Source organism: Buteo buteo, chromosome 21 (assembly GCF_964188355.1).
Source record: "Buteo buteo chromosome 21, bButBut1.hap1.1, whole genome shotgun sequence".
Lineage (NCBI taxonomy): Eukaryota > Metazoa > Chordata > Aves > Accipitriformes > Accipitridae > Buteo > Buteo buteo.
In genome coordinates this window covers 24,844,434-24,863,019 of record NC_134191.1, presented here as the reverse complement: position 1 = coordinate 24,863,019, position 18,586 = coordinate 24,844,434, and the positions used below count along the sequence as shown (strand labels likewise).

The following is an 18,586-nucleotide window of genomic DNA, read 5'->3' as shown; positions in this document are numbered from 1 at the left end:
CATTAGTGAAAATTTAATTTATCCTGTCAGCAAATCTGTAAAAGCTAAAGCACTCTCCTGACATTTAGCCTTACTTTCCCAGTCATATATGCTGCCTATGTATTCCATCAAACAACTGAAAGTCACTTTGAAAGGTAAACAGAATGAGAGGCATTTAGTATATATGTTCTGTTGCGTGCTTTATTGTACCACCACAAATTACAAACTGTTGGGAAGCTGGCACTAAAAGAGTAGCCTAGGATGGACTAACACAAACTAACCAGGGTGGATTTGGAGATGTTGGAGAAAAGGAGCCTGTGTACAGCATGTGCTGTGAATATTCTCTATGAGAAATGTAATTCACATCCTAAGCACTAAATTTGAGCCTTAAACCACGGCCACACACAACTTAATTCCGTATAAACCTATGTACTAAGGTGAGGTTAATAGCTTATTTAAGGGAGTTACAAAATAATTTAGATTTAGTTTATAATGATAAATGCTAGGCTACAACACTTCATGTATTTGGTAATCTGCCTGGTAATTTTTCCAGAACAGTCAACAACATATTCACATGAGTGCACCTTTTGAATTTTTGACAGGTACAGAGCCTACCTACCACTTTTTTCCTTACATCATTTCTCTACATAGCTTTGCTAATTCATACAAAAGCATTTCTGCTTTTCAGGGTAATGTCTGCTCAATTTCTGCACATTTTAACTTTGGAAAACTTAAAAAGTTATCAGCTTGGTTTTCTTTTGATTCTCCTGGTAGTATCACAACTACCTTTTTGGAAATCTAACAAACACAGGACATGCCAAATAGTACACCTGGTACCGTGTGAGAAGAGATCCATAGGATTCTGTGGTATTATTACATTCCATGTGTAGAACGCCTTTTAAAATACCATTTCAGATCAGGCCTAGGGGGGTAGTGGTCTGTGGAATGATTGCTAGAGGTGACTTATTGATATGTCCCCCTCTTAAGGGAAGGTAAACCTCCAGGGTGGAATGCGGTGGATATACACAAAATCTGTTCCATAATAATTCCGTAAGCAACATAACCTGCAACCTTAGATGTTAGCAACACCAGGGGAGCTTGGTATGCTGACTGTGAGAAACAACACAGAGGGTGGAGTGGAGACACTGCGGTCAGGCTCTGTGATATCACTGCAGGGATGGGCAACTGGAACAAGAATGGAAGGTCCCTGCATTGAATCCACTGAAGCAAGGAGGTGAAATAATGGGGGTTCTGTCAATGCTATTGTCTTACTTCTGAGGTGTATCTTAAGTCCCCAGTTCTGGAGTAGTAACACACTAAATCATGTTCTCTGGATGAACTTTGCTGATTATAATACCAAAACACACCTCCGCCCCAAAAGCTACCCACCTCCAAGGTGGGACCACCCCTCACTGAGCATGTGCTCTCAATATTCTCTAGTATGTACCTTTAAAAGCAAAGTGAGAGATCTTTATACCAATCAAAGTAAAGGTATATATGACTAGAGTCACTCAAGCTCCACCTGAAAAATAATAAAATATAAAAGGGCTTAAGAGAGGAGGAATGTCAGGAAAGACACCATCATAGACAAGTCGGGAGGACATCGCTGACTTCTGGGATCAGGCTGAACCTCTCTTCCCCCCCATAGGGACACCTATTGGGTAAGATTCAAATCCTCAGTCATACTGAGTGTTTCCCTGGGAAACTTAGAAATCTCTGTAAGAGTTTTTCCATAATTTAGTGTGCTTGTAGTTGACTGTATTATTATTTGCACATGCTTTGCAGACAGTGTATTTATCACTGGCAATCCAAAAGAACCTGTACTATCGCTTTAATAAACTGTGCTGCTCATTAATCTAGTTGTGATAGTTTGTTAACACAACCAAGCTCCCTAACTCTGGTAATTCTAGTGCATTGAACATGGCTAAGCCAAGAGCACAGTATACTATTAGCGCATCCATTATCATGATAGTTCAACATATTGAACGCAACCAGACTTATAGCATTGGATTAGACATCACTCAGAAATTAAATCTAGCTGCCCCCAGCCCCTCTGACATCTGAGGATAAGCTGGAACGCAAGGGGGTTTATTTTCTGCCAAACTTCTTTACTCTTTAACGCAACAGTGATCAAAGCCCTGACACTGAAGTCTTACAGGATCAGCCCTGCATGCCCCCTACTCAATTCCAAGCCTCCTCATGCAAACAGACATTGCTAATGATGGTAACAGATGAGACTGGGGCCAAAAGCTGTTATTTCCCCATAGCTCCTTGGGACCCCATGTGAAAGTGGGATGACAGGCATATTGTTGGGATGCAAAAATCAATTCTAAAAAGAGCAGATATTGCACCCCCAACTTGTTTTGCACAAAACTGACCCCAAACCTGCTGTCCTAACTACTCTCAAGATGATTTTGAAAGAACATGCACCAGCAACTCTGTTCTCAACCTGTCTTTTTTGCACATGCTTAATGCAAAAAGTGGGAGACACAGTCCTCATACCAAATTCCATTTGATGCTTTTAGTCTGGTTTCCAAGGTATGTGTATGTGTCCATCCTTCTTCCCCTCATTCCTTTTGAACCCACCAACCACTTTCAAGCCAGTTTAACTAAGTGCAAAGAGAGTAAATTACCACAAGCTTCACGACGGTTTTGTTAGCAGTCGTTGTGAAAAGAGGGTGCCACATCAGTTCGAACTTTTTTTTTTGACATTACAGGATTCACATGGAAATGGTGGAGAAATATGAATGCCCTGATTGTGAGAAAAGCTTCAGCTGTCACTTGTACATTACTAGGTAACAGAAAATCCAGAAGCAAAGAGAAAACAGGAATCCAGGTTTCAGCAGTTCCAGTGCTATGTGACCATGCACTTTCATATTCACCAGGCTGAGACACTCCCTCCAGTCCCAATGTTGCCAGGTCTTTTCATCCTTTTTTCATCTTTACTATTTTGACCATCTTCTGATTTTGTATAATTTGTAAAGGCACGTGTACTGACATTTTCACAGTTAGAAAGAATAGAACTGCGACCAACCACAAATTTTATCACCCTTATCTCTTGCTTCTCACTTAGAACCTGCCAAGGTGCTGCCCTAAGGTGCTGTTCAGGTGCTGTTTAATTGTAACAAATGTGTTCAGGAGGTAACCTGAGCTTCACATGGCTAAGGTTACAGCTTGTAATCACTTGCTGCTGCAGTCAAGCAATCCTTAGCAAATCAAATGCTCAGAGTAACTTCACTGTCATTCCTGATCTTTTACACTCAGTGCAACCGAAGCTCAAGTACAGTATGAGGAAATCTGCAGCAGCCAGTGGCAACGTACCACCTGTCTACTGCATCTACCAATTTGGGTCAGAACTCAGGCCTTCTACATCACCCCTTTTTCAAAGAACTTCACTTGACAGATTTATCGTAACAAGTGGTTTATACGTCTGAATTATATTCTTCTGTACTCATACCAAGTGCATTTGCCCACAGTGTTTTTCAGCGTTTTCTACACTGTGATCCAGTCTTAGATGAGGAAAAGTATTTACTCTCCAATTCCTGTCTGTCCTAAAGAAACAGAAAGTAAGGTGAGAACTATTTGCACTGTTTTGCAAGACCAAAGACTCTTCTTAGGTTATTACATTTCAAGACACAGTTTCAATGTCGCTAGATCTGCTTTTAAAATAATTAGTGCTATTGAAAATGGCCTGCTAATCTACAGCTATGTGCATTCCAGTAAAACACATGGGCTGGTATTTCTCATTAAAATACAAGACTTAAGTTAGGCAAAAAGTGATAAAACAATTCACTTTCCAAAGAAAAATTTGTCACGTCAACAGCTGTCTGGTGCCTGATTGGACATAAGATGGAATTGTTCTCTAAGCCAAAACCAATGTCACTTCCCAATCATGGGTAAAATGAACAATAGCCACCAATGAATCAGCGTGCATCTGGCAAAGTGCAGGCCCAAAAGAACATGGTCACTCAGTAAGTATTTTCTGCTTTGAAAAGAAATGTGTCATCTATAGTATGCTTCAATTTTGAAAAAAGCTTCTGTATCCCTCCTCATTTATCGGATAGCTGGGATTGACTTCCCGATTACAGCATTCAACTCCTCCAGCTAATCCAGCCCTCCAGCAGTCCTCACTATAGACAGCACACCCTGTAACTTACTAAAAATGTGTACCTGAATTTCCATAGACTCCTACAAACTTTCTGAATGGGACTCCTGAAAAATAACATTTAATAACTACTACTTCTAGCAAATTCTGTCTGTGTGCTAGCATGAATTATTATAGTGCCTAAGTAAAATACAACAATAAGATGGTATTTCACTGCTGAATGTGTTACTTGGACAGTCATCTTTCCGGGTAGTCATACCCCATCTTGTGACCTACAGCGGGAGTGCAGGAGCTACCAGAGCACTTCTCCTCGTTGTACCCAGCAGACACCTGACAACAGTTTCTCACCCTAAGGCAGGCTGTAGCTTCTGTATTCATCACAAAATGAGTCAAACTTCACCTGAAAGTAAAGATTAAAAAGTAAGTTAGCAGCCAGCTGAACGTATTTGACAAAGTTTTACCTACACAAGGAGGAAAACTGCATTTGGGTTCCCCTTTTAGCTGTTGAGACATCATGATTTAGTTTGTTCATCTGCCTTACCCAGACAGGCGTCGGGTCACCGTTTAATCTGTTCGTTGCTCTCATCGCCGAGAACAAGGCTCCATGTTCCCTTTTCGCATTTGTGATACAAATCGGTGCCTGTGAAGTAGGACACAACACCACACACAGAAGAACTTCATCAAACTCCATAAACTTTGGCGAAATTGTTTAGAACTCACAACACTTCCATTATTTCTAAAACTTCTCCAAAGATGACGACAGAAAAGCTTACTCACAGAGAAAGACTGACAAGAACGCTCTGTGCATTCCCACATTTTTTTAAGGTATCTCTATCCCAATGATCTTGTGAAAATTAAGAGACACAGAAAACAGATCTGTGTTTGAAGTTTGTTTTTGAACACAGCATTTCCCTCCCTGAGCTTGTATTAGTCCCAATGACTCGGATATTGCAGCCACACTGACAAGCTGAAGGACCACCTCTCCTCCTCAGAAAGACTTTGATGGGCTTTCGAGGCCCTGTGCACTCCCAACACATTAAAAAAAACCAACAAAACCCAAACAATCAGGAATAGAACCAGAAAAGGTATTCCGATTAGGTAACAACACATTGACACGAGACTTCCAAGTCAGATTGCTTCTGAAGTAGAACAGGATAAAACCCAAAGGCAGGGAGAAAAGTACAGACAAACTTTGCCAAAAATACACAATTCACAATAGAGCGTTGACAGCAACCTAGAGGTTTATCTCACCCAACTGCAAAGTAACTTGAAAACAGGAATCATTTACAGGGCTGGGGGCAGAGGGGGGGCAGCTGGTAGAAAAGCAACTCCTCCCCTTCTTCCCAGCAAGGAACAGGACAAACTCCTGACTTCAAGAGCTCACTGGACTTGCAGGGAAGGATGAAGGAAGAATGAAGGAAGAGAAAGTGCTTCCGTGGTTGCTCCCCAAGTAAACCAGATTCTCATCTACCAGAGAATGCTATCAGCAAAGCAATTAAAACTCCAGTTGTGTTGCTCATTCAACCCTCTACTTCAATAGACTACAAAAAGACTCCTGCAATGCCGAGAGGCTAACGAGAGCTCCGGAGAGAAACCGCACATACATAAAGCCTACAGATCTGCAACCTTTACTCCTTACCCCCTTCAGGAGAGCTTGCTGAAGACAGTGCCACTGACCACGCTGGTTACCCTACTCTGGCTGCCGCTGGCATCTGTGACTTGCCCGGTGTCCTACTACCTGGCACCACACAACAGTCTGGGTGGCTGCTGTTCGGAAGGAGGTTTGCGTGATCCCTAGTCTCAGATCTTCTGACCGACTTCCATCTAAGCAGCTTGTGAGAAACAACACAGCAGCAGCCAGGAGGGGAACGGCCACGGGCCAGAGGGTGTCCAAAGCCGCTAAGGCAGGTAACGGTGCTAACGAGAACCAGGGCTAGTGGCCGTCCTGGAAAGCCGAGCCACCGCTGGCCCCGAGACTACAAACCGACGCCCGAGCGAGCGCGGGCTGGAGGACACGCACGCCGGCCTGGCAAGGAACGGCCAGCCGGGCCGGCCCTTTCTGAGGAGGAGAGGCCACGCCACGGGCCTTTGGGCACCTGCTACACCGGTGCGGAGAGGCTGCGCCTCGCTCAGCTCCGCCGACCACGGCTGCAGCGCTGCCGCCGGGGGCGCCATTTCAAGCCTACCACCCCCCCCCCCCCAGACGCCTGAAATAAATGGCGGAGGGGGGGCGGAGACCTTCGTCCCATCATCCAATCCAAAGAGAGAGCTCCAGGTGCAGGCGGTGCCGCACGGCCCCAAAGCCAATAGGCGTGAGCGGCGGTGGATGACAGACGGGTGGCCCCCTCCGCCCGGGGGCCAATGGGGCGGGCGGCGCGGGGCGCATCGCACCGTCCCGTGGTGCCGCGGGGCGAGCGGCGGCAGGAGCGGCGGCGACTGCATCCGGGTCCCGGCGCGGCTCCGGGTCACCCTGCGGCAGGTAACGGGGCAGCGGCGGCGGGCGCGGTCCCCGCGGGGCGCAGCCAGGGCGAGCGGCGAGCTCGGGGTAGCCCGCGGGAAACGGCTGGTGGGGCCCGGGGTGCAGGGGTCGGGGCGGGAGCGGGGCGGCGCGGCGGGTGGGGCGGACGGGCCCTCTCTTCTCCGTTCTTCTTCTTTTCTGTCTTCTCCTCTCCTCGGGCCAGCGCGGGGGCCTCGGCCCGGCCCCTCCGCTCGGCGCCGCCGCCCCGCGGGGTGGGGGCTGTCCCCGGCGGGGGGAGCGGCCCGGGCCGCGGGCGGAGGCGGTGGCTGCGGCCGCTCGGCCCCGGCGAGAGGCGGGGGGGCGGCCGCCGCTGCCGGGCGGGGCCTCCCCGGCGCCGCCGGTGTCTGCGTTTATTGTCGTTTTTCTTCTCATTGAGGCCTTCCCCCCCAACCCCCCCCGTCCTCCCCCCCCCTCTCTCCTCCAGACTAACTTGAAGGCTCGGAAGTGCCGCCCCCGGGCGCTCCTGAGTGGTGGGTTGGCCCCGCCGCCCGCCGGCGATAGGCTGCGGATTCCGTCAGCGCCTGGGTACGTCACTTCCGCTATCAAGTGTGTGGGCAGGGGAGACCTTGGCCGCGGGGGGAGCCGCGTCCGTGTCCCCCCCCCCCGGTAGGGGGGCCGCGAGGGGACCCTGGGGGGGGCCGTGCCCGGGGGTCGCCCGCCGTGCCCTTCCCCGGGGCTGCCCGCGCCTCGGGCCCTGCCCTGCGGCGGGGAGCGGTGGCCGGAGGAACTTGTGGCGGGGCAGGCAGGTAGGGGCGGCGGGCAGGGCCGCAGGCAGCTGCGGGCAGGCGGGGAGGGCGTTAGGGGCGGGATGGGCAGGCGGAACGCGGTGCGGCGTAAGAAGAGTGAAGTTCAGAACTGAGGAGGCGGACGCTGAAGAAAATACCTCGTGAAATGCACCTGCTTTGGCAACTAAGCACGCTGTCAGCAGGCTGGGGGGTAAGGGGTGGGATCGCACGAAGCTGAACTTCGGCGCTCGCCGGTATACGCTGTACTGATCGAAACTAAATGCTTGGGTTATGTTTCAGTATTGTCGTTAGCAGAGTGTGGAATCCATCCCTGACAAGCGATAACGTGCTTATGGAGACTTTCTTCTGGCCCAGCGCAGTCAGTTTTGGAGAAGGACGTTACTCTATTACATCCTAGTTTTATGACGTATTTTTTGCAGGAGTGGAAACTCAACCTGATGTTCAAGGTTATGATAATCCTCGTTGATAGATTTGCCGTTTCTACTTTGCCTGTGCTCCTCTTTAACGGTGCTACTTTGCGCAGGTAGTTTTCTGAGTGTAACGCAAGCTTTCACGGGCACGGAAGAATTGCTTCCGTTCAACACGTACGTAGAAACCATACCGAATGATGCTTAGGCATAACAACGGGTCAGATTTAATCCACGACAGAATTTTCAAGGAAATGAATCTGTACCTTCCAAAGCAGTAACATCTCTCTAATTTAACTAAACAGTGTTTAAGGGTCTGGGCATCCTCTTCCTAATTCTTCAGGCAGGTGAGCATTCCCAGCTGCCGGGGGGTTCACCAAAACAGTTATTGACTGGTGTGGCTCCTGTTGTCCAATTTGACGCGTTCTGTTCACAGCAATGGTCAGGTGTCAAATGGCCTGAACTTACCCCAGGAGCTGTTAACGGTGGTGGTTGAAACTTGCTGCAGTCTTTCCAGTGTAGTCAACATGCGATGGCAGATTTAATAGGGGTTTGTTGGGTTTTTTGTCCCTGTAATAGCCAGCTTTGTGAAGAGGGGACTTACTAAATAGCTGTCTTGTGGTATTTTTAATGTAGAAGTGTTGACTGTGGTTTTTGTCACTGAGCTTTTCACCAAGGTGTACTCTGTATATCTCAAATGCTTAACCTCAATTCACGTAGGTCATTCTGGGAAGTAGTTATTTTGCCTAAGACGACTGGGGACTTGGCAAAAGGAAGCTTAGGCAAAACATCAAATCACTTGCTTTGTTTTTCTACAACTACTAACAAGCTGTATCCTTCTTTCCCTTTTGGTAAATGCCGTCTGTGTTTTCCTCTGTGGTTAGTAGCGGAAAACATCGGTCCATTTGCAAAATGATAAAAAGCTCCCAGGACTTATAAAGGGCAATAGATGTTTAATTATGTTGCCAATTCATAACATCACATGGCATTCTGGAAGACGTTCTCATGCAGTAACTGCATTATTTTCTGAATTTGTGTAATTATCATATTAACATACAAACTTCATGCAGAGGAAGTTAGTTCGCTTACTAGTAAGTGAATAAATATATACATCTGTATATTTATACGCAGGCATGCGTTAGTGTTCGAAGCAGGAACAAATAACCAAAACGACGGCTTCCTTTGAGAAGTGTGCTGAGGCCTTTGTAGCGCTTGAAGCTGTAGCTAAACTGAAATGTGTTCATATATGTATTTCTTCTGCCAGTGTACTGACAGATGGGTGTTCCAAAAGGATTTGGCGAAAATCTGATAACATCTTAGTGTAGTTGTTTCTTTACTATGAGGTATTTTCTAACTTCACTGAGATTTTTGCCATCATTGTACAGTAATGTATACACAGTAATGTAACACATGCACCACTTACACGCAGATGGTTGAATACTAATGTTGTAAAATCAAGTACGTGTACAGCAAGGTGCTAGGATTTGCATTACTTTGGTTCTTTGTTCATATTAGAAATTATTCATTATGATCACATACTTGTACTTTTCCAGAAGAGTTGTGCTTCATTCAGTGCATGAGTGGGCCGTAGTGACTTCTAATTTCTTTCAAGCCGTGGTTTCTGGATATTTATATTCCATCTGTAACTCCATGGTTATCAAACAGACTAATTGAGAATGTGGCAAAGCAGTGATACTTCATGTTATAATTATGTAAAACCAGAATGCTTTGTGTTAAAGCGATTAAATGTAAATGGGATATAGATTTTGTAAGAAAAATTTGGCATTTCTGATTGATCCGCTAGATGAATACATTACTGGTCAAAATCAGTGGTACTAATCTTACAATTTTGTGTGAAAAATCCCAAGAAATACCGTAGCAGATACATGTCCCTGTCTAGGTGCGTGGACTTTGGTCCTGCTTGTGCTTAGACTTAAAGCACGTATATAAGTTTGTACAGTGTTGTGCGCTGAAACTGCTTGTTCTCCTTTTCTCCTCTTTGTAAAACTTGCCAGTTCAAACAAGTATTCTGGTGTGATTTATGCTTAGTCTAGTGTATTGCTGCTAAATGGACTGGCATGTCCAAATAGAGGTATGAAACTTTAAGTTTTTGGGCATGAGCAGGGGGCACTCTTAAAAAGGTGCCTGCACTTCAGCTGGCAAGCGTTACATTCCAATGAAAGAATTTTTTGCTTTCTTGGTCAGTGCCTGTTTTTCAGTGCAGGTGAATTTGCTTGGCCAAAGTAAAAAAAACCCCCAAACCGCTAATCTGTTTAGTCTTAATCTTCACACAGGTTTTTAACTTACAACTTTGACTTTCCTGTTCTGCTTAATTTTATCTGCTGAACTTCTAAAGCTGAATTTGAGCACTAGAGCAAAAGAGTCTTTTCAGATAACAAGCTGCTTACAAATTTACAATTGCCAAATGGTCTTGTCACAGAAGGATGTACCTACAGCATCGTGTACCTCAAGTTAACGTATCTGTGTATCTCCACGCTGCGTAGAGTAGGTGTCAGTAAAGCACAGTTTGTGTAGGAACTATTCCTTCTACAAACTCAGTCAGCTTTAGGTGGTTTCTTCTGTGCTGCGAAGAGGACAAAATAGCTGGGAGAATAAAGCATTGGTCTTTTAGGATCACACGGAGAGGAAAGGATCGCACTGAGGGGAAACGGGACTTCTGTTATTTCCGCAAATACACGCTTTGTTCCTTCAGCAGAGTAATGGATAAAACTTGTAACTACCATTTGAGCTATTTTTTCCTCCTTCGCAGGTTGGAGGAGAGCACTTATGTTCCACTATGTGCTACGAACCCAGAACATGTAGATTCTTGAGACTTTTTTTCCCTGTGCAGTTTGGGATCATTTTGGAGGTTTTAAACTTAGAGGTAGCTCAAGAAAACCACGAAAAGCATACTTCAGAGCGCTGGAGCCTATTTAGACTCTACTACTGTCACTTCTGTTGGACCTGAATGAGGAGCAAGTCTCTAGCCGGATAAGCACTTTATTAATACAAAGGAAGGTGCAATCCCAAACTGTGACTATAGAAGAGGAAAAAATTCTAATTCGTACTAGATTTTCTGTGTCGGCAACTGTGTAATTTTACTGAGCCTCTTTGGAAAGAGGTGATGCGGTATGCATGTCGCATGTGATGACAGACAGTGCAGGGGTAGTCGAGTGAAGTGAGGGGAAGCAATATGAAGGGTAATTAAGTTTGCATCAATCACGCTGCTCCCTTTCCGCCCCGTGCAATCCCCACCAGTCAGACAAGAACCGCACGCAACACACAAACTGGAGCTTGTAAGTCTGCATGTAGTCGTTTGGGATGCTGGATGTGCAGGTGCTGCAGGCGTGGCTGGAGAAGGTGGTAGGAATTTGCTCGCCGCAAGAGTCCGTGGGAGTCGGGAGGTGTGGCTCCGATGCGGGGGGTGCTGCTGAAATGGGGGACTAAAACTGTGAGGAGTTGGTGTTAGTGCTGGTGGTGTAAACCCTGGCGCTCCATCGTGTGGTGAAAGCTGTGCGCAGGCTGGAGCCTCAGCGGAGTCGTGTTTGGCAGCGAAGGCGTTCATCTTTGCTGGTGCCTTGTGAAAGTTGCACAATTACAGTGTCATTTTCTTCTCTTTCACTGCTTTGGGAGTTTTGAAATACAAACACATGGTGACTGGCAAAATAGCACTTTGAACGCAGCTTTTTAACAAGGAAAGCAAATTAACCATCTATTTCTTAAAAGCTTAAAGTCTCATCATAGTCTAAGTGTTTACTGCTGAAGGAGAGAATATGCAGGTAGATGACCCTGAAGGTGAAAGGAGAGGGATTCTTATGGATTGAGTTGCTGCAAGGACTGAGCAGGAAAATTCCGTGGTGGCAGTAGAAAATGATGTATAATTTCCAAGAACAGAACTTGATGGGGAAGTCCTACTGTCAATGGAAATGAAAATAAACGCTGTTTGATAGGTCTCAAGTTGGTTATGTTTATAACTAATTTGCTTAAAGGTGGTGAAATGCAAGAGATGGCTTTCTAGGTTTACTACAATGCTTGTGTCCTTCAGGCTTAATTTTAAAAAAGGAAAATGCAGAAGTGTTGTCTTACCTATTTTATACATTTTACCTTTTTGACATTTTACCTTTGTGTGGTAACGCTGACTCAGTTTTTCAAAGGGCTTAAAAAATGTTCAGTACATCACAGAATCCTCAGCTTCATCTTAAAGTTCCTTCTGAAACTGAACATCCGGGACTTCATTAACTTCATGGAATCAATCAGTAAGTAACAAACTGAAGATACCAAGTTGGCTCTCTCTGCAGCTAGACTCTCATGGAGAAATGGGGGTTTTACAGGAATTCTGCTCAGCTGTTGAAGGTTTGGATGCAGGAACAGGGAACTGAAAGGACTGTCAGCTTCCCTACTGGATATCTGCCTGAGAGCAGGACATCTGCCTGAGCCAATTCAAAAGGATGTAATGTGTGCCAGTGCTTCATAATGGTTTGACTTTGTCCCAGTGCTACTGTTCTAATTTATTTCTGCTTTGGGCATTAGGACCAACTGCTTGTGTCCATCTGTGCATGCTAAAGGATATGTTCTGGTAGGTGTTTTAAGTTAGCAAAAGCAAATAATGAGATTTATACCAATTACAAGCAAGATTTTAAGCGTGATTCACCAAAATTTTTCATCAATATTTGTATAAAGGATTCTGGCATAAAGTGTTGAGGGGGTTGGAAAGTACTTTTATTTTTTTCTCTGTTCAAGGAATAACGTCATCCCTTTGTATATTAATGCATTGGATCACGCGTTGTGTTTTTTGGCAAGAATATTAACATGCATTAGGGCGCTCTTGTTCTATCAAGGCTTTGTTTGAAGAGTGGTCTGAAAACCTCAGTTTAGAATTGAGATGAAGTACTAGTAAAACATGTATTTAATGTTTTAAAACTGCATTTCTGTAAACATTTTAAATCGTCTTATAAATTACATAGACAAAGCAATCAGTTTTCCTCTCCAGCTCTGTTCTCAAGATGCCCTTGCTAAGAAGGGGATTGTAAGTCACACATCTGTCTGGCAAGTATTTTGATTTCACTATTCTAAGACTTCAAGATCATGTTGAGCTGTGTTAATGTAGAAATTGGATTTAGAGTTATGTCAGGAGCAGTTAGAGAAACCCACTTGTTTCTGATCTGAAAACAACATATATTTTAAGTGGCCTGTTGGTAAGGCAGTCTAACAATTAAATGTCTGGGTATAGGCCGTAATCTTAAGGAGTTTTGTTTATAATAAAAGAATCCCTGCATGCAGGACTTTATGTAATTTAAGACTGACAGAAGAAGCACAAAATACTACTTTTGATGGTATGTGATTTTCTTTTGAGATATTAACCATTAGGAGACCTGAAAAAGGTCACTATATGTAATATTATTTATTTCTCCAGCATTATAAGTATTTTAAGTATATAAATATACAGGAATCATAACTGGTCCATGTAAGTTGGCTGCATAGCTGTGGTCTTAGATTTTATTTTTAAGTTCTAAAGAGGAAGAAATTTATGTCTGCATACGATGTTTCTGACAGACTTTTCTTCTAATTTCAGATGAGAGGTTACATCTGTGGAACACGAATAGTACTTTAACAGAAGTTTAATGACTGTAGTTGCTGTGACTTCTACAACTTGCTAACTGTCTAATGATGAAATATATTAAGACCCAAGCAATTGGTAAAATTTTGAAATTAAGGAATCTTATCTTTAAAATAACTTTATTGAATGACAGGGGGGAGCAAGGGGAATTCTTTTTCTATGATCAGTATTTTACACTGTAAATGTTGTCTGCAACTAGCCTAACTTGTCTTTACTAAAGCGACACTCTTTCTACATCAACTCTGAAGATGCCTGCACTGTGGGATGAGGTAGTAGGTTGTATAGTTTTAGGGTCATACCCACAACTGGGAGATAACTATACAATCTACTGTCTTTCCTAAAGCAGCAGAATATCAACAATGGAGACGTAAATTTTAATCTCAATGTCAGATTCTACTGAACTTCTGTAGTTGTAGTGCTTATTATAGGAGAAAATATTTCTCTAACACCTGTGGGTAATTATGTTTAAATTTTTCTAATTCTTGGAAAAGCTAGGTTATCATTCTACATTAATTTTCTCCTCTAAGGAGTAAAAAATTAATTGATTCCTATATGTGTATGGTGGGGTAATCAAATACAAATTACTGATATTCCAGTTGTGTTGTTTAGGATTGCTAACTGAAGTATCAAATATCCTTTAGAATGAAACTATGGTTAGCTGCTTAAGCTCTTTGCTGAAGTATATGCTTCTCTGTCAGAGTGAGGTAGTAGATTGTATAGTTGTAGGGTAGTTATTTTACCCTGTTCAGGAGATAACTATACAATCTATTGCCTTCCCTGAGGAGTAAAACAAACTGCGGTCCTTTGCAGTCATTCATATCCGCATTAAGTAAAAATAGATGTGTCAGATAAATTTAGGGTTGTAAAGTATCAGATTTCTCGGTGATAGAATTTGCAGGTTTAACAATTGGTGTGAATGGTGCAAGCCCTAAATGATATATTTGACTAAAATGACTTTTCTTCCAAGGTGAGTGGCACAGTGCTGGCTGGCTATCGAAAATGCGTATGTTCCTAGATATGGAGTGGAATACTCCATAGAGTGGAAATTATTCTAAACCAATTTGGTTTTGAATGTAAAACTACAGGTAGCTCAAACTTGTACATTGTGACTTAAACAGTTTCGAGACCCTAATTTCTAGAATACATTAAAATTCCATGATTCCAACTGCTTAGTAAAAGTTGGAAGGAAAACTTACAATTATACTTACTAATAAAGTCTGCTTATTTTTCTCCAACTCTTCTAGCATGTGAGACTTCAACAATGTAATATAAAATTAAAGCGTTGAATGGCCAAAATTGAGCCCTCACCTTTTTTGGTGTGTGCCAAGTTAGGAAGTTTGAGCATCTAAGATCCAGAACTGTAATTTTTCTCTGAGGTGGTTACTGGTTTTATAAAAAGACATTTTAAGCTTACTGCATTCTTTTTCCTCCTGACATCCTAGGTGTACCCAGTCTAACTGCTTCTGCACTAGCGTGACCAGCTAGCATCTTGCTGTACTAACAAAGAAAAGCATGAAAATGCTTTTTGGGACTGAAGGTTTAGCATAGTAGGTCAGAGTGGAAATGGAGCCATTCATGAATATTTAAGCCCGGAGCGTTAAAACTGGCTAACCACTTACTAAGCAGTGATAACAGTGTAAACTTGAAGTATGTGCCCAGGCTTAAAAGGCAGAAGACCAAAAGCAGCTGGTAAGCTAAACTGACTTCACAGAGCAGCTGCTAAGTAAGAAGAACAACTGCAAAAAGGAAGCATTGGGCTCCTAGGAAGAGGTAGTAGGTTGCATAGTTTTAGGGCAGGGATTTTGCTCGCAAGAAGGTAACTATACAACCTGCTGCCTTTCTTAGGGCTTTATTATGACACCAGGACCATTTTGGCTCCATCCTAACCTCTGCAGCTTTGGTACTTGAAGAGAAATGAGAAGGTATTTCTAAGTGTATTGAGGCTTAATGAAACCAGTGTATCTGCACCAGACTTGGGCATAGTACTGCTAGCTGGATTTCAGTATGGTGAAATGCTGCATTTGAGGGTGCACTTGCCATTTTGGTGACATTAGGTTGTGATAAGTAAGAGGCTATGTTTGGGAAGCAACTCCAGAGTAAGATTGAATTCCCTGCGATTAGGATGGAGGTGGTATGCGCTTCTTAACGTTCAGTTGAGGTACTAATAGTGGGTACTTAAAACACGTAGCTAGAATACATCTTCCTTTGGCTTTGTGCATTTCAAGTGGAAAAACTAAAAGTTGTCCTTCCCCAGAAGGATCAGCTTGCAACTCACCTGAAAGCTGGTGGTTTCTCAAGAGGTATAGGCACTCCTAATAAAACAAGCTCTCAATCATGGATTATATGCAGTCTTGCAGGAGGGAAGTTTTCAGCTGGTTAAAATGGATGATTGCATGGTTTGTCTCATGGAATTGTATGTTAAAAAGTAGTCCATAATTTTTTATGTAATTACACTACACTACAGCAATACTTCTGGTAGGGCTTCAGCTGGACAGCCTATACTATGGGATACAGGGACTTTTATTTTAACTGATCATCTTGTAACATTAACATGTTATGCCTACACCAGCCACTGTTTAAACTTTTGACAGTAAGATAGAATCCTAAACGTGTTAAGTATGCTTATATTGAACATCCTGTATGAATTTCATTTTACATGTTTGATTTAGTTAATAAAATACAGCATTTTGTGCAACTCTTACAGTGAATGGACTTTACTTTCTCAAAAATAAGGAAGTGAATTTTACAGAAAAACAGTGCCCACATTATTGAAATAAAGTCAAGACTATGTTACAGAAATTATAGTGTTAACTAGAATTAGTGTTAACCAATTATTCTAGTGTTACCTAAAAATTATTCTAGCATTAACTATGACTTTTATTAAAGAGCTTTGCTACGAGACTTCACTGGGGGGAGCAGGGGAATCCTTATTTATACCATTGCTAATGAATGTGCACAAACTCCGCTTACTCTAGAGCTGGTTTCTGAGCATAAGTTTAAATTGCTGCACAAAAATCTAGACTTTAAGAAGGTGGGCTCTACTAGTCTTAACTGTGCCTTGGTTTTTGCATAAATGCAGCTGATAGGGTATCAATAGGTAAGATTTAGGCAGAGAAACATACCAATAAATCTGATTTTAGCAGTACAAAATACATTAAAAGCTGTAATATACTTAACATTTTACAAGTAAGTATAAGGAGTATGCTTATAAAAGATGTAAATAATGTGTGCTAGCCACTACAACTGTGATATTCCCATTGTACCTGATGCATTTGTAAAGCCTCTTGTGAGAGAAGTAAATAGAACTTGGGTCCTAGATGAAAATGAGTAGCTCTTTTATGTTGTTTGGAGTAATATGCAAGTTTTGGGCTTGATGTGCTTATTTCTGCCCTTCTGTTACTATAACACTTGATAGTAGCTCGCAGTTCTGCTGGGTTTCTTTAACAGTGTACTTCAGAAAACAAGAAGTAGGTGAAGCTTTTAATTTCTAAGTCTCTGACTGAATTCATCTCAACATTATTATCAGAGCCAGATTTTTTTTTTAAGTGTTAAAAACAGAGCCCCTCTTCAGAGTCCTAAGTGTTTCTTAAGCAAAAGTACCTGAATTTTGGGATTAATGTCTCCATATGCTTTCAGTGCATTGTGATAAGCAGATACTGGAGAGAGCTACTGGAGTATTGGTTCTGCCACATCAAATCTAGCCTCATGTGCAGTACTGTATATGGCCTTGGATCATGTCTTCATAGAGGAATGCAGTACTACTCAGTTAATTTTTTAAAATGGTTAATTAGTTCTTCCTTTTATCAAAGGATGCTAACCCTTGACCCCTATCTTTCTACTACTGATTCTGTCTTACCTATAACAGGTACAGGCATTTATTTCCTTGTAATTGGAAGCAGCTTGATTAAGTGATAAGGCTTAAACTAGAAAGGCATTATGTTGTGGTTTAGCAGTCTCATCTCATCAGGTTATATCTTACCTTGACTTATCTGTGGGCTCCACCTAGTAAATGGTATCTGCTCAACAAAGCACAAGATTTGTTTGGTTATTTCCACGTGTATATTCAGAGAGGGGGTCCAAAGATGAGGTGACAACATGGCAAGAATCCTTCCAATAGAGAAACAGAGGTTAAAGAATGCACAGCAAACAGTGCAGAAAAGTTTGCAGTAACAGTAGAGACATGTTTACCACCCATATTGAAGTAATTGTGTCATGGTGGTCTTGGAAGTGTTCCAGTAGAGCTCCAAAAATAGAATACAGCTTCAGCGCAGATCCATGTCCCAGGAGAATTATTTCTGTTCTGTGCCCTTCCATGCAGGAAGGTGTGCTCTGAATTCTTCGTGGTAGTGTGAAACCTGAGACCTGTTAGGCTTTTTCTGTAAGAGAAACTACTAACAAACATTCTTATGCTTCTGAAGCAGACTCTGGGCACTTGTGCCATGTTCACAGTATATGAACTTCATGCATTAAAAATTCTCTTCCCTGTGGTGCCTTTTGTTGTGAGCTAGGATTGTGGCAGACAAGAATTTCTGCTGTTATTTCCTATATTTTGTGCTATGCAGAAGATAAGAGAGCTCCTAGAGAACAGCTGCCACTATAGGTACATACAGTAGAGTTTTACCCTACCTCAAAAGGGTGTTCTCTACTGGGGTTTCCCAGGTTGCTTAGGGGATTTGCATTCTTAACCATGAGATTTTCTTTGTGCTTCTGTATCCAGCCTCCTTCCAACCTTTGAGAAAAGATGCAAGGAAATTAACCTTTAGCAGATGTATATAGAGAGATGTTAGCAACATGCACCTAGAACTTTTGTGTTATGTTTAGATTCCTTGCCTTGATTGCTAGATCCAATATTGTGGTCATCTGAAATGCGATGTCATCCTTATGCCGAAAAGCTGCTCTTGCTCTCTCTTTTAGTAACCAGCAGGCTGGACTCAGTAATAGGTGCATACAGGTGGTTCATCTTTTGGCTTTACCAAACAAACTATGAACCTGATATATGCAAGGGGGGGGGGGGCGGGGGGGGAAGAAAGCCGAAGGAAAAGCTCAGATACACTGGTTAAAACAGACAAGTGTGACAAGTTCAGCTGAGTATTGGTGGTTTCAGCTGAGACTCCCAAAAGACAACTGAAGTCCCTCAGGCCTAGAGGCATCAGTGCATGGTGTGGCTTTCAGACCTCTGCTGAGCTTTAAGGAATCCAGCAGATGACATAGTTA

At 43.0% G+C, this 18,586-nt stretch overlaps 2 long non-coding RNA genes across 2 annotated transcripts; one reads left to right on the top strand and one right to left on the bottom strand.

Moving 5' to 3' along the window:
- Nucleotides 1–1,875: 1,875 nt before the first annotated feature.
- On the bottom strand, nucleotides 1,876–6,265 carry LOC142042813 (uncharacterized). The gene is made up of 3 exons (XR_012653865.1): nucleotides 5,724–6,265; nucleotides 4,626–4,724; nucleotides 1,876–4,484 (listed from the first exon to the last, which is right to left on the bottom strand). It is a non-coding gene; the product is annotated as an uncharacterized LOC142042813 (long non-coding RNA).
- A 206-nt stretch (nucleotides 6,266–6,471) lies between these two features.
- Nucleotides 6,472–18,306, top strand: LOC142042812 (uncharacterized). The gene is made up of 2 exons (XR_012653864.1): nucleotides 6,472–6,563; nucleotides 7,027–18,306. It is a non-coding gene; the product is annotated as an uncharacterized LOC142042812 (long non-coding RNA).
- The last annotated feature ends 280 nt before the right edge of the window (nucleotides 18,307–18,586 follow it).